The following is a 13128-nucleotide window of genomic DNA, read 5'->3' as shown; positions in this document are numbered from 1 at the left end:
TTAGTGTTCTTACATCCCCATTTACTCCATGATAAACTTAATATCAGAAAGATGTAAGATCCCCAGCCCTTAGTCTTCCTGGCTTTCCTGTGACCAAATCTGAATTCACTATACTTGAGGTCCACCTCCTCCATCACACTGTAATCTCCATAATGATAAGAATTAAGTGTTTTATTCTTCACCAAATCCCAGCATAGGGCCTAGTGCAGGGTAAATACTCAACATATGTTAAATGAATAAGTGAATGATGAAGTCAGAAACAGACTATAAAAAGCAAGATAAGAGATAAGAGGTCAGATGAAGTGCATGCACCTGTAATCCTAGCGACTTGGGAGGCTGAGGCTGGAGGATTTCAAGTTCAAGGCCAACCTGGGCAACTTAGTGAGATCCTGTTTGAAAATAAAAATTTGAAAGGGCTGGGGATTAGCTCAGTGATAGAGTTCCCTAGGTTCTATCCCCAAAATGCCCCGGCTAAAATAGCAAGATAAGAGAAAACTGGGACAAAGAATTAAAAGGCCAATTTTTTAGTTTAAAGAAGAAGCAAGGATAAAGAGAGGTAGCCAGGAAGAGAAGAAGAGACAGCAAGATAAGAAAACTCAGCACAAACAAGCAAGATAAAAATAGCCTATCACCACTGTCCTTTTAAAATTACTTTCTTTATTTGAGCCTAAGTGACAAGCGAAATCTCCTCTGTAATTTCCCATGTGTTCAGTTAAATGAGTTTCCGGCAAATGGTTTCAGTATTGGAGGGCCAATTTGGACATCGTGGGGGTAGGGTTGGTGAGAAAATGAGGGGTATGAAAATAGACTATCAAATTGAGTCTAGCAACCAAATGAAGGGGTGATTGGAGGCATGTGAGGAGGGAGTCAAGTCCTGGAAGAATTTGTTCAACTCCAAGAAGGAGTGGAAATTGGACTTGCTGTAGCTGATGTAATCATGTTTTCCTACATGCGCCATATAAAGAGCCCAGAAGACCAGGGTTTCTTATGATTCTTCTTTGTATAAAGCTGCCTATTGTCTAAAGAGTTGCATTTGTTTTTACAGAGAGAACTATAGTAGTAATTTAATTTTAAACATCAGAGAGAATAAAGAGACTGTGAATTTTTCAGGTCCCACATGCCTTCTACATGGTAGGTATGCCATAAGTATTGCACTTAGTCATTATGAGGGAAGTGAGTTAGGGAGGGTAAGACTGAGAGTGCATGATGGACCCTTTTTTACTTGTGCTGCTGACCCAAACTTATAGACTGAGGAAGGAGTTCTCAGAGGCCACACAGTTCTCTGAGTGACCACACAGCTCACAATTTCAAGCAAAATCAGCCTGAGCAACTTGGTGACACCCTGACTCAAGAATAAAAAATTAAAAGGGTTGGGGAGGTAGTTTATTGGTAAAGTACCCCAGTACAACAAAACAAGAAAGAAAAAAGATAAAAAAGAAACTCTCTAAACCCTTTAGCTATCACCTTGACCACTCTTAGCCCTAAGCAACCCTTAATCTACTTTCTGTCTCTATAGATTTTCCCATTTTGAACTTTCATGTTGTCTTAGTCCATTTTTTGTTGCTATTACAAAATACCTGAGAGGCTGGGGCTGTGACTCAGTGGTAGAATGCTCACTTAGCACATGTGAGGCATTGGGTTCAAGCCAAGACAGGGTCTTGCTAAATTGCCGAGGCTATCCTCAAACTTGCAATCCTCCTGCCTCAGCCTCCCAAGTGGCTGGGATTACAGGCACAGAGCACCAGGATTAGCCAAGGCCCCATTTCTTAAAGTTTCCACTACTTGAGTGCTGCCACATGGATCAAGTCTCTAGTACATGAACCTTTGGGAGATAAACCGTATCTAAACCATAGCACATATAAATAGAATCAAACAATACATCACTTTTTTTTTTAAACTGGGTACTTTAACTGAATGTAATGTTTCAAGATTTGTCCATGAACTTTATAGCATGAATTAGTACTTCTTTTCTTTTTATGAAAGTGGTTAAGTGCCCCTGGGTTCAATCTCTGGTACAAACAACAACATTTTATTTATCTACTCATCAGTTAATGGATACTGGTTTTATTGTTGCTGTTGTTGTTGTTGTTTGTACCAGAGATTGAACCCAGGGGCACTAAACCACTAAGCCAGGTCCCCAGCGCATTTTTTTTAATTATTTTTATTTTGAACTTGCATTCCTCCTGCTTCAGACTCCCAAGCCACTGGGATTACAGATGTGTTCCACGATGCCCGGCTGACACTGGATTTTTAAAAAACTTTTTGAGTATTATGAATACTGCTGCTGTGAAATTCATGTAGAGATTTTTTTTTAAGAGAGAGAGAGAGAGAGAGAGAGAGAGAGAGAATTTTTTTAATATTTATTTTTTAGTTTTCGGGGGACACAACATCTTTGTTTGTATGTAGTGCTGAGGATCGAATGGGGGCCGCACGCATGCCAGGTGAGCGCGCTACTGCTTGAGCCACATCCCCAGCCCTCATGTAGAGATTTTTATGTGGACTTATTTTCTTTTCTTTTGGTACCTAGGAATGGTATCATTGGGTCAAAAAGTAATTATATGGTTAATTATTTGAGGAACTGTTATCTTCCTTCCTTCCTTCCTTACTCCTTTTCTTCCTTCCTCCCTCCCAGAGCAGCAGTACTACTTTACTTTCTTACCAGCAGCATATAAAGACTCTGATTTCTCCATATCCTTGCCAATCTAACAATGTTCTCTCCCACCCCTGGTATTGGGGATTGAACCCTAGAGTGCTCTACCATCTTATCCCCTGTTCTTTTTATTTTTTATTTTGATACAGGGTCTTGCTAAATTGCCCAGGCTGGCATTGAACTTGCATTCAACCAGACTCAGCCTCCTGTAGAGCCCTATCTAACTTGGATTGCTATTACATGTCAATAAAAAGAGCACAGGGATAAAGGAGTAGTACCCCTTTACTCTAAGCCATTATGATCAGTGATCTCTAGAATTTTCCCTGACCCCAGACCAAGTAAGCTGCCCCTGATCCATGCCCAAGGATGCCCATAGTCTTTGTCATTCTTCCCCACTAGACTATAAGCTTTAGGTGAAAAGGAATCCCTATTGCTCTGACTTTATCTGAAACATCTGAAGAGGATCTGACACATGCTAGATGCTCAGTAAGTGCTGATTGACTGATGGAACACATTTTAAATAGTACTCTACTGGTGTTTCCTGTTCAAGAAGGAAAGGAAAAAAATCAGTCCTAAGAGCAAAAGTTTTCAAGGAAGAAAGCAAAAAGAAGAGGATAGCAAAAAGAAGAGAAATAAGATAGATGAGAAACTTGGGTATCTGGTATCATTTGGGGCTACTTTTAGTTATGAGGTCAAACTCAGAGCAAATGGACTTGCCCTCATTTTTTGCCTTCCATCTGACACAGTTTTTCTAGAAATCCCCCCTTTATTTTTTGTTATTATTCCTAACAATTTTATCTTTGCAGGTATAGGAAACAAAAGTACAGAAAAATGTTGACATCACAGATAAAAGAATGCATAAATCAAGCCACCACTGTGAATTTGGAATTTAAAAGGAGGGAGGTCAAGAAGGTTGAGTTTGAAGGATTTTTTAATTAAGAAAAGAAGAAATCAAAATCAAGGTTTTCCTCCACAGGACACTGAATTTCCTAGACCTAAAAAAGGTGACCACATTTTCAATGTGGCTTGCCTCACAGCCTTACTCATAATGTCTGGCCTTTCTTCCACATAAGCCCTACCTTGTACCTGGACTAATCTGAGTCCAATCATTACCAGGTTGTTGGTCCCTTCTTCCCCAAGGGCCTTCAGATCTCCACTGTTCAATTACTTCCTGTCTCCTTTCTGAAATCACACATGTGCATGTTTTCTCTCCCTCTATCTGTCTCTCTCTCTCTCCCTCTCTCTCTCTCTCTCTCTCTCTCTCTCTCTCACACACACACACACACACACACACACACACACACACACACACACCTCTCATCTTTCCTTTTCATGAATCCTCAGGGTAACTCTGCATTCTCCACTTTGTGTGTTTAGAAGGAAAGATAGTAAAATATATGAGATGCCAATTCAATTTCTCCTTTAGCAGAGCTCCACAGGACAATTACCCACCCAATCTGCTTGGTTTTATAGCTCTCATAATCCTCCTTTATGAACACACTGTGACAGCTGGATGTGGCAGCACTGATTATGGCAGCAGTCTTCAGCCACATTCCTCTTTAAGCCTAAAGCAGAGCTCCTGCCTAGGAGCACAACGCTGGTCATGTGACTTTTTAAATTACTGGATTTATGTAAGCCTTTTCCTAACTAGTCTGTGTCCAACTCCATCAAAATTGAGGAGGATTTGTGCTTGCCACTTGTCCATTTCTCCATGGTTCTTTAGCCCCGTAGCCTACAGTCTCTTGTTGAAATCAATTTGGGGTTCTGAGCTTTTTCAGTAGATGTCTGCAAGTGTTGGGTGCACAGAAAGCACTTCTTTTATTTCATTAGGTAAGAACTGAGGAAATAGTAAAACATGTTGGCAGATGCCAAGGGCAGTGGCTGATTTCCAGGGACTAGCGTCACAATCGCGCCAGGTGCAATAGCTCAGTAGAGGATGCTTTTGAAGCGGAAGGAGAAGGGGATCAGAAAGGGAGCAGCTCTAGGGCTGAGGTTGTAACTCAGAAGTACTAGGCTTGCCTAGCATGTGTGAGGCACGGGGTTCGATTCTCAGCACCACATATGAATAAATAAATAAAATAAATGTCCATCAACAACTAGAACTATATATTAGAAAGAAAGAAAGAAAGAAAGAAAGAAGAAAGAAAGAAAGAAAGAAAGAGAAAGAAAAGAAAGGAAAAGAAAAGAAAAGAGCAGCTCTAGAATTCATGTATTACTGCTGGTGGGTCTTGTCCCTCTGGACCCCAGCATCACTCACCACTTGGAGTCATCATAATGACTCCAAGGGAGAAAGGAAATTTAGTATTCAAAAGAAATCCTGGTATGGCTGCAGGCTGTCCAGATCAAGGACATGACATCTGTGGCTGATTTTGTCACGCAAGCAGAGCAAGCCTGGCAGAGAAAGCCAGTGTTCTTCAGCAGCCCAGCTAAGGATCCTATTGCAGGGCACTAGGGATGTGGCTTGCAGGGTTAGCCTATAGGAATGAAGGGCCTATGTATTGGAAAACCTGGAGAGATCCCGAAGACCAGACCAAGGTGACCTGTGTGGGTGGGAGATCTATTAACCGAGTGACAGCCCTGCTGCAGCAAGTCAGTAAGAGGATCTTTGTAGAAGGTGCAAAAGCGCGAGCTACACCGGCAGCAACCAAAATGTGCCAGGCACGGGAGAGAAATCAGCATCCCTAGCGCATTCGATGTGGGCAGGCAGCCAGCCTGGTCCCACTAAGACGTAGGTACCCTCTTTAGCAGCTCCTAACCCAGCTCCCCTTCTACCCATAAGTAAGACATGGGTTGGGAGTCCAACAAACGTAGCCACGATTAGGACCTCAGTCCTTTCTCCCGCGGGGCCTCACCTGCACCACCACCCTCGCGTTTTTTGTTTTTTTTTTTTTAAATCGGCCTTTCCTGGGCGGGACTTCAAGCCCCGCCCCGACGTCCCGCCCTGCGGCCGCTCCGGGGCGGGGCTCCCTTCAGCCCTCGGCTGCCCTTTCCCCTGCGGCCTCTGCACGGAGTAGCACCCGCTGCGGAGCTCCGGACACGTGCGGGTGAGTGAAGGCCGGGTGAGCAGCAGTCTGGGGGTTTACTCGCCTGAGGCGAGATGGAGTGTGGGGAGGCTTCTGCCAGGGCACGGGACGGAATTGGGGTTTGTTCCCTGGTGATCCCAGGCTTGGAGGGCTTTTTTGAAAAGACGCTGGGAAATCGTAGCCTCAGAACCGCCCGCTATGTTCTGCGGATCTCACTGGAGAGTCGCCAGGAGCCTGACCCTGGAAGCCTCGCTCTCCCGGCGCCGCCATGGGCAGAGAGCTTGGGAAGATCGTGAGGAGCACGTGTCGGGTGGAACTGGGGCAGCTTCTGCAATCAGAGGCCCCGAAAGAGGCAGTCTAGTTTGAGATTCGTGGGTTTTGTTTAGTTTGGTATTGGGGATTGAAGCCGGGGCGCTTTACCAATGAGCTACATCCCCAGACTTTTAATTTTTTTTTTTTTTTAATTTGAGACAGTTGCTTAGGGCCTTGCTAAGTTGCTGAGGCTGGCCTCGAATTTGTAGTCCTTCTGTGTACCCCCCCCACTTCCCCCATGACTGGCTTCCGCCACTGCGCCCACCTAGGTTCCTTTTCAGACCCCAACATTGAGTTTTCCATGCATTCCTGTTTCTCCTGAGGAGGTTAGATGTGAAATTGAGAATGGCTGGAAAAAAGGTATGGACTTAGATAAACTCACTTTATAAAAACAAATTATAATGGCGAGCGTGTAGAAATATTTGTTAACGTCTTTGCAAACATCTATTTTATGTGGTACTAGGCAACTGGGATTGAACCCAGGGATCCTTAACCACAGAGCCACATCCCCAGCTTTCCAATTTATTTTTATTTATTGAGAAAGATTCTCACTAAATTGCCGAGTCTGCCTTGAACTTGGGATACTTCTGCCTCAGCCTTCCTACCAGTCAGTCTCTGGGATTAATTACAGGCCTGGGCAGCACCATTGTACCTAGCCAGCCTTTCTAGTTTTCACTGCCCATTCTTCCTGGACAACCTTCCCTTACTCATAATGTTAGGGTACAAACATTTGTGAATGGTAGGAACCTGAGGTTAGGGAATAACTATAAAATGAGTCAACTGGCCAGGCATGGTGGTGCACAACTGTAATCCTAGCTCCTCAGGAGGATCGGGAGTTCAAAGACAGCCTCAGCAATTGCGAGGCGCTTAAGCAACTCAGAGAGATCCTGTCTCTAAATAAAATACAAAATGGGGCTGGGAATGTGAGTCAGTGGTTGAAAGTCTGGTATTGCTGATATCAGACTTTGAACCACTGAAAAAAGTCAAGAGGTGGGCTGGGGATGTGGCTCAAGCGGTCCCCGCTCGCCTGGCACACATGCGGCCGGGTTCGATCCTCAGCACCACATACAAAGATGTTGTGTCCGCTGAAAACTAAAAAATAAATATTAAACGCCCCCCCCCCTTTAAAAAAAATAAATAAAAATAAAAGTCAAGAGGTGAACCTGGGCAGGATTCTCTGAGATCCCCAATAAAACTGGAGTTTAGGGGCTGGGGATGTGGCTCAAGTGGTAGCGCGCTCGCCTGGCATGCGTGCAGCCCGGGTTCGATCCTCAGCACCACATACGAACAAAGATGTTGTGTCCGCCGAGAACTAAAAAAAAATAAATAAATATTTAAAAAAAAAATTCTCTCTCTCTCTCTCTCTCTCTCTCTCTCTCCTCTCTCACTCTCTCTTTAAAAAAAAAAACTGGAGTTTAGGAGAGGTGCACTGTCCCTCTCTGAGTGAATCCACTCTCCCTTGAGGGTTTTCCCTTTCCCTGTCCTTTCAATAAACTCACTCCTATTGCTGAGCAATATATCTGAAATCTCTCTTGACTTGAATTGGGGGTTTGAAGTGGGGTGGTCTTTGCACTACCTCAGTTTCTCAGAGGCCCCAAATCTCTAACAATCCTAGATCTCTTTTTTTTTTTTTTAAGAGAAAGAGAAAAATTTTTTTTTAATATTTATTTTTAGTTTTTGGCAGACACAACATCTTTGTATGTGGTGCTGAGGATCGAACCTGGGCCTTGCGCTACCGCTTGAGCTATATCCCCAGCCCAATCCTAGATCTCTTCCTGGAAGGTAAGTTCTACATATCCTGTGGGTTTAACCTATATTCCATTTAAATCTATGTGCAGAGCACTGTTAATAATATCCCCATTCTCCAAATGAGGAGACTGAGGTTCAAAGTTACTTGCCCAGTGTGGTTTGGCATTAGGTGGAAGAGCCATGCTCTCGATAATTGTTGACTGGGCCATTATTTTGGTTGCTGTTGAACTGCTGTGGTACATTAGTAAATATGATTTGAGCCAGGCATAGTGGCACACACCTGTAATCCCAACAGCACTGGAAGCTGAAGAAGGAAGATTCCAAGTTTGAAGTCAGCTTCAGCAACTTAGATCCTGTGTAAAAATAAAAGGGCTGGGGATGTAACTCAGTGGTAGAGCATTCCAGTTGCACACACAAAATAATAATTTTAAATAATGTGAAAACAAAGCTAACCAGGGATAGGCTGTTTTATTGTCCACCATTGTTTGGCCTCTTAAGTTACAGGGCCTCTAATCTGCACACGTGTTCACTAACTGTAGGCTGACTATAACTTGGTTTGTTTTGATTGCAGAGTGGCCAGCTATGGACTTAAGGCAGATATGACCCCAGGTAAGAATGATAACATTGTCCTCCTTTGGCCCCAGCTGTAGGCAGCTGCCTAGGTTGCCTTGTACCTAGGCAAGTGTTACACTGCTGGGAGAACAGCAGCCAATAGCTGGTTGGCATTCTGGTCTCGGTTCATGCTGACCCTGTACTGTTAACTATACCAGGATGTCAGCATAATTGTTTATACATCAAGGTTAAATCTGTAAGCATGATTTTTTTGCAGGGAGAAACCTGAAATCCAGACCTTCCTATGTAGGTACTGGTCTAACAGGTTTGGCTAGTATTAAGTTGCTTGACTCATACTTTGGAAATAAAATGCAAGTAATCAAGCCAGGGAGGGATGTGTAAATAGAGGGGAGAAGTCACATTTAATTTTTTAGTGCCTGTGAAGTATTCAAAAGTACTTGTGACCCCAGGTGAGTATAACACAATAGTCCTTTGGACCCAGTTGTAGGCTGTAACCTTGTACCTAAGCAAGTGATGCAGGACAGAAGTCAATGGAAATTTTACTGATTTCACTGAAATCAAAGCAAAAACCCATGCATGAAAATATTGCCAGGCATGGTGACACACCAGTAATTCAGCTACTTAGGTTCAGACAGAAAGATAGTGAGTTCAGGCCAGTTTGAGCAAACTAGTGAGATCCCATCTCAAAAAGAAAAAAAATTGAAGGGCTCTGGGAACTAGTAATAATTATTATAGAGTTGTTGTCCCTTTATAGAGTAGTTAAGTATTGAATCCCTTCAAAGTGTTTTCTCAGAAGAGATGCCTCTCCTAGGCAAACATCACATACGGTGATTCTGGGATTGTCCAATAGAGCTGATTTAGTTACTGCTTCTTTGAAAAGTAACATCCTAATTTCCACATGAGGAACTGGTGAGGATGTTTGGGAGAGGGAAGCTAAGTTATCAAAGTTGTTTTGTTCCATCAGTTGGCTTTCCCTTAAAGGATTCTCCAACTAAATGCTGAGGATTTAGTTGTGACTGCCTCAAATGTTTATCATGAATAGCCTTTTACATATGGGATCTTAAGACTATGGGGGATGGTTAGCTTTATGGCACTCATAGGCAGGAAAAGCAAATAATAGGAGATAAAAATATTAAAAGGTATAGACACCATGATAAATCATAAATGGCAGGCAATATTGTTGGTTTGTTCAAAGTAAGAGTATGAAAGAGGCTTAGCATGGAGTGGAGGATCATTGATAACCAGTTTGCACAGCAGCTTGATATGACCACCTCAACGCACAAAATCACCCGCATGCTGTCAGTATATCCTTGGCACTAACAGAACATCAGGAATAAACTCCCGTACCCTCACCCTGCACTTCCCACCTTAGTGCAGGCTTGAGTGTACACCTAGATTTGATTGGCCCAAAGTTAGCCCACGCATGCTCTTTTTCAAATATATACACCTAAATTTTTTATACATATAAATTTATTTTATTTATATATAGTGCTGAGGGTTGAACCCAGGGCCTCACACATGCTAGGCGAGCGCTGTACCGCTGAGCCACAACCCCAGCCCATACGCCTAAATTTGGTTTGGGAAACAACCAAAAAGGGAGAAACCTATAAGGAAACTTAGGCAACTTTCAGGAAGATTATAACCCCATAGTACTGTGAGGAACCAGGGGAGGGAAACTGCATTTTAGGGAATAAAATGCTCGATGTAACTGTTCTAGGGATGCATGGTCACCAGACACTGGATCTTGCAAGACTGCCATTAGCGCCTCACTTTTGTACCTCCTGTCTGAGTCCATTCTTTGGCATTGGGCGGCAGGTGAGTGAATTTCTCATATTAGCAATTTTGAAATGTATAAGGCATTGTTATTATAGTCACTGTTATGTATAATAGATCATTAAATCTTACTTGCCTGCCTTTTTAGGATGACTTGAAATTGTGATATTCTTCACCCTCCAGAAGAGAGGAAATAGTGATGGGTGGACAGTGTACATGTGGAGTTTTCAGATAAAAATCCCTGTTCATAGAGTTGTTGACCTCCTCTGTGCCAGGCATGGTGGCACATACCTATAATCTCAGTCTCCAAAGGCTGAGGCAAGAGGATTGCGAGTTTGAGGCTAGCCTCAGCGATTTAGCAAGTCCCTCTAAGCAACTTACTGAGACCCTGTCTCAAATTAAAAATAAAAAGGGCTGCAGATATAACTCAGTGGTCAATTGCCCCTGGGTTCAATCTCCAGTACAGAAAGAAAGAGAAATAATTGGGATGAAATTCACTGTCCCCAATAAATTCAGTCTCCAAGCAATTAAAGTAGGATTTTGGTGGTTTGGGTGAAAATATGTAGGACCTTGCAGATTTGCTGTGTCATTCCATCTGGGGTATTTACAGGGAGATTGTAAATTTTTTGAGGGAAAGGGTAGTGTATCTTCGTTCACTGCTAGATCCCAATTTCAGCCCCTAGCACATGGCAGGAACTCCTTGAATGTTGGATAAAATACCCCAAAGCAGGCTGGGGTTATAGCTCAGAGGTAGAGCCTTTGCCTGGCATGTGCGAGGCTCTGGGTTCAATCCTCAGCATCACATAAAAATAAATAAAGGCATTGTGTCCAGCTACAAGTAAAAAAATTGAAATTTTTTTTTTTTTTTTGAAGCATGGAAAGTGCTTCCTTTCCTCCTTCCAGCTACTACTGATACTGTAACTCTGTCTTCTATGAGGGTAGAGGCTGTAAGGATGAGAAATTTGTTTCAGAAACAATCCAGCGGTTGTCAGCTATCCAGGCTAGTGTGGTGCCTGTGATTGTGTTACACTGTTGGAAGAGCAAGCACTGTCTTTATTGAGGTTTGGCTCCAAGCACTGTTTTGGTGTTGTAGCTAAGTACCTTCAGGCAGTGTTCTGCACCTCTGAGAGTGGAATGACTCCTCTTGTGGAGTTGGTCCTAGTCTGGGTGCGAACAACTTTTTTTAGTTAGAAAAGTACCCTGGGGCTGGGAATGTTAGCTCAGTGCTAGAGCACTTGCCTAACATGTGCAGGGCCTCAGCACCCAAGGGATAGTCTTAAAGAAAAACATGTCGTCCTTTACCTTTGAATCCTAGATACTTTAACCTGAATGAGAATGAGAACCCTGTCTTCATCAGGACCTCAGACATCTGACAACTTTGTGCACACCAAGGCAAGTAATGCATATAGTCCTTTTTGTTATATATTTCAGCTCAGATGGGTGGAAGAGCTTAAAATTATGGAGGGAATTGGGGTTGTGGCTCAGTAGTAGAGTACTTGCCTAGTATGTGTGAGGCACTGGGTAGAAACTTAAAATCCAACTGTCATTTTTTTAGAGATGTGCTGTACAATACATATGGCTAGTTAAGTTGTAAAAATGAAATAAACCAGTTTTTCAATCTCAGTATCTGTTTGACTAGTGACTACCATATTGGACAGCTAGGACATTTCACCAATACAAAAAGTTTATTGTATACTCTTAGAGCAGAGATCTACAAACCTCCTGAAATGGGCCAGATCATAAATATTTTAGGCTTGTGCAGCCATGTGGTCTTTGTAACTACTTTGCAATTGTAGTGTGAAAGCAACAAACAAACATGGGTATGTTTCAGCAAATTTTATTTATGAGCACTGGACTTGGAATTTCATAAAAATAGAGTGTCACATTTTTTCCATTCTTATTTTTGGCGGCCATTCAAAAACAGGTTATACAGGGTGTGGTGGCTTGGGAGGCCTTGGCAGAATCACAAGAAAAAATAATTTAAAAATTAGGTTGTAGCCTAGACATGCACAGTTTCAGCTACTCAGGATACTGAGTCAAGAGGATTACAAATTCAAGGTCAGTCTGGGCAACTTGGTGAGACTGCCTCAAAAAAATAAAAAGGTCTGAGGATATAGCTCAAGTGATAAAGTACCCTGGGTTTAATTCCTAGTACCACAGACAACAAAACCCTGTAGGCCGCAAGCTAGAATTGGCCTGTGGGATATGGTTTGGTGACCCTGTTCTGTAGATTATTTGGGCCTTGAGTCAAATAGCTCATTAGTGACGGGTTCAGCATTACCAATGTGTCCCACTTAAAATTCCATGTTAGCAGTACTTTTTTTCCTATATCCATACACTCTTTTTTCATCTCTTAGAGGACAAAGGTAATTGAAGTAAATTAGTTCTTGTTTCTTTTGTTGGGAATTGTTTGGGCATACTTTTATCATAGTGGTTCTCTCCGTTTTTAATGCATGTCTTGGGGAGATCTTTTTTTTTTTTTTTTTTTTTAAAGAGTGAGAGAGGGGAGAGAGAGATTTTTTAATTTTTTTTTTTAGTTCTCGGCGGACACAACATCTTTGTTGGTATGTGGTGCTGAGGATCGAACCCGGGTCGCACGCACGCCAGGCGAGCGCGCTACCGCTTGAGCCACATCCCCAGCCCATTGGGGAGATGTTAAGGAAGAAAATAACAGTCTTCAGTTGCCAGCAGAGCCTTTGATCATGAACTTTGTCCTAGGTAGTGAAATAGAAAAAGAAAAGCTTTATGTCATTGATAGCTCCATAGGATTTGGGTGGTTTTTGTTGATGGTGGGGGTGGGGGTCCTGGAGATTGAACCTAGGGCTGTGCTCTGCCCCTGAGCTATTAGTCGTCTGTAGGCCTTTAAATGTGGAGTCTCAATTCCTGACCACAGATAGGGCTACCCATGTACAGAGAAGAGGTTCCTAAGTCACCACTTAAAAAGGGATAATTTGGTGTTTGTGGACCTGTAATAATATCCCAAGAGGTTTTTTTTTTTTTTTTTTTTTTTTTTTTTTAAAGAGAGAGGAGAGAGATTTTTTAATATTT

At 42.6% G+C, this 13128-nt stretch overlaps 1 long non-coding RNA gene across 1 annotated transcript; it reads left to right on the top strand.

The window, feature by feature from the left end:
- Positions 1–5203: 5203 nt before the first annotated feature.
- On the top strand, positions 5204–11764 carry LOC308656203. Its single transcript, XR_014023626.1, has 5 exons — positions 5204–5694; positions 7660–7767; positions 8306–8343; positions 10025–10122; positions 11396–11764. It is a non-coding gene; the product is annotated as an uncharacterized lncRNA (long non-coding RNA).
- The last annotated feature ends 1364 nt before the right edge of the window (positions 11765–13128 follow it).

Source organism: Spermophilus citellus (genome assembly GCF_964194105.1).
Source record: "Spermophilus citellus genome assembly, chromosome: 1".
Classification (NCBI taxonomy): Eukaryota; Metazoa; Chordata; class Mammalia; order Rodentia; family Sciuridae; genus Spermophilus; species Spermophilus citellus.
This window is presented reverse-complemented; position numbering and strand designations above follow the sequence as displayed.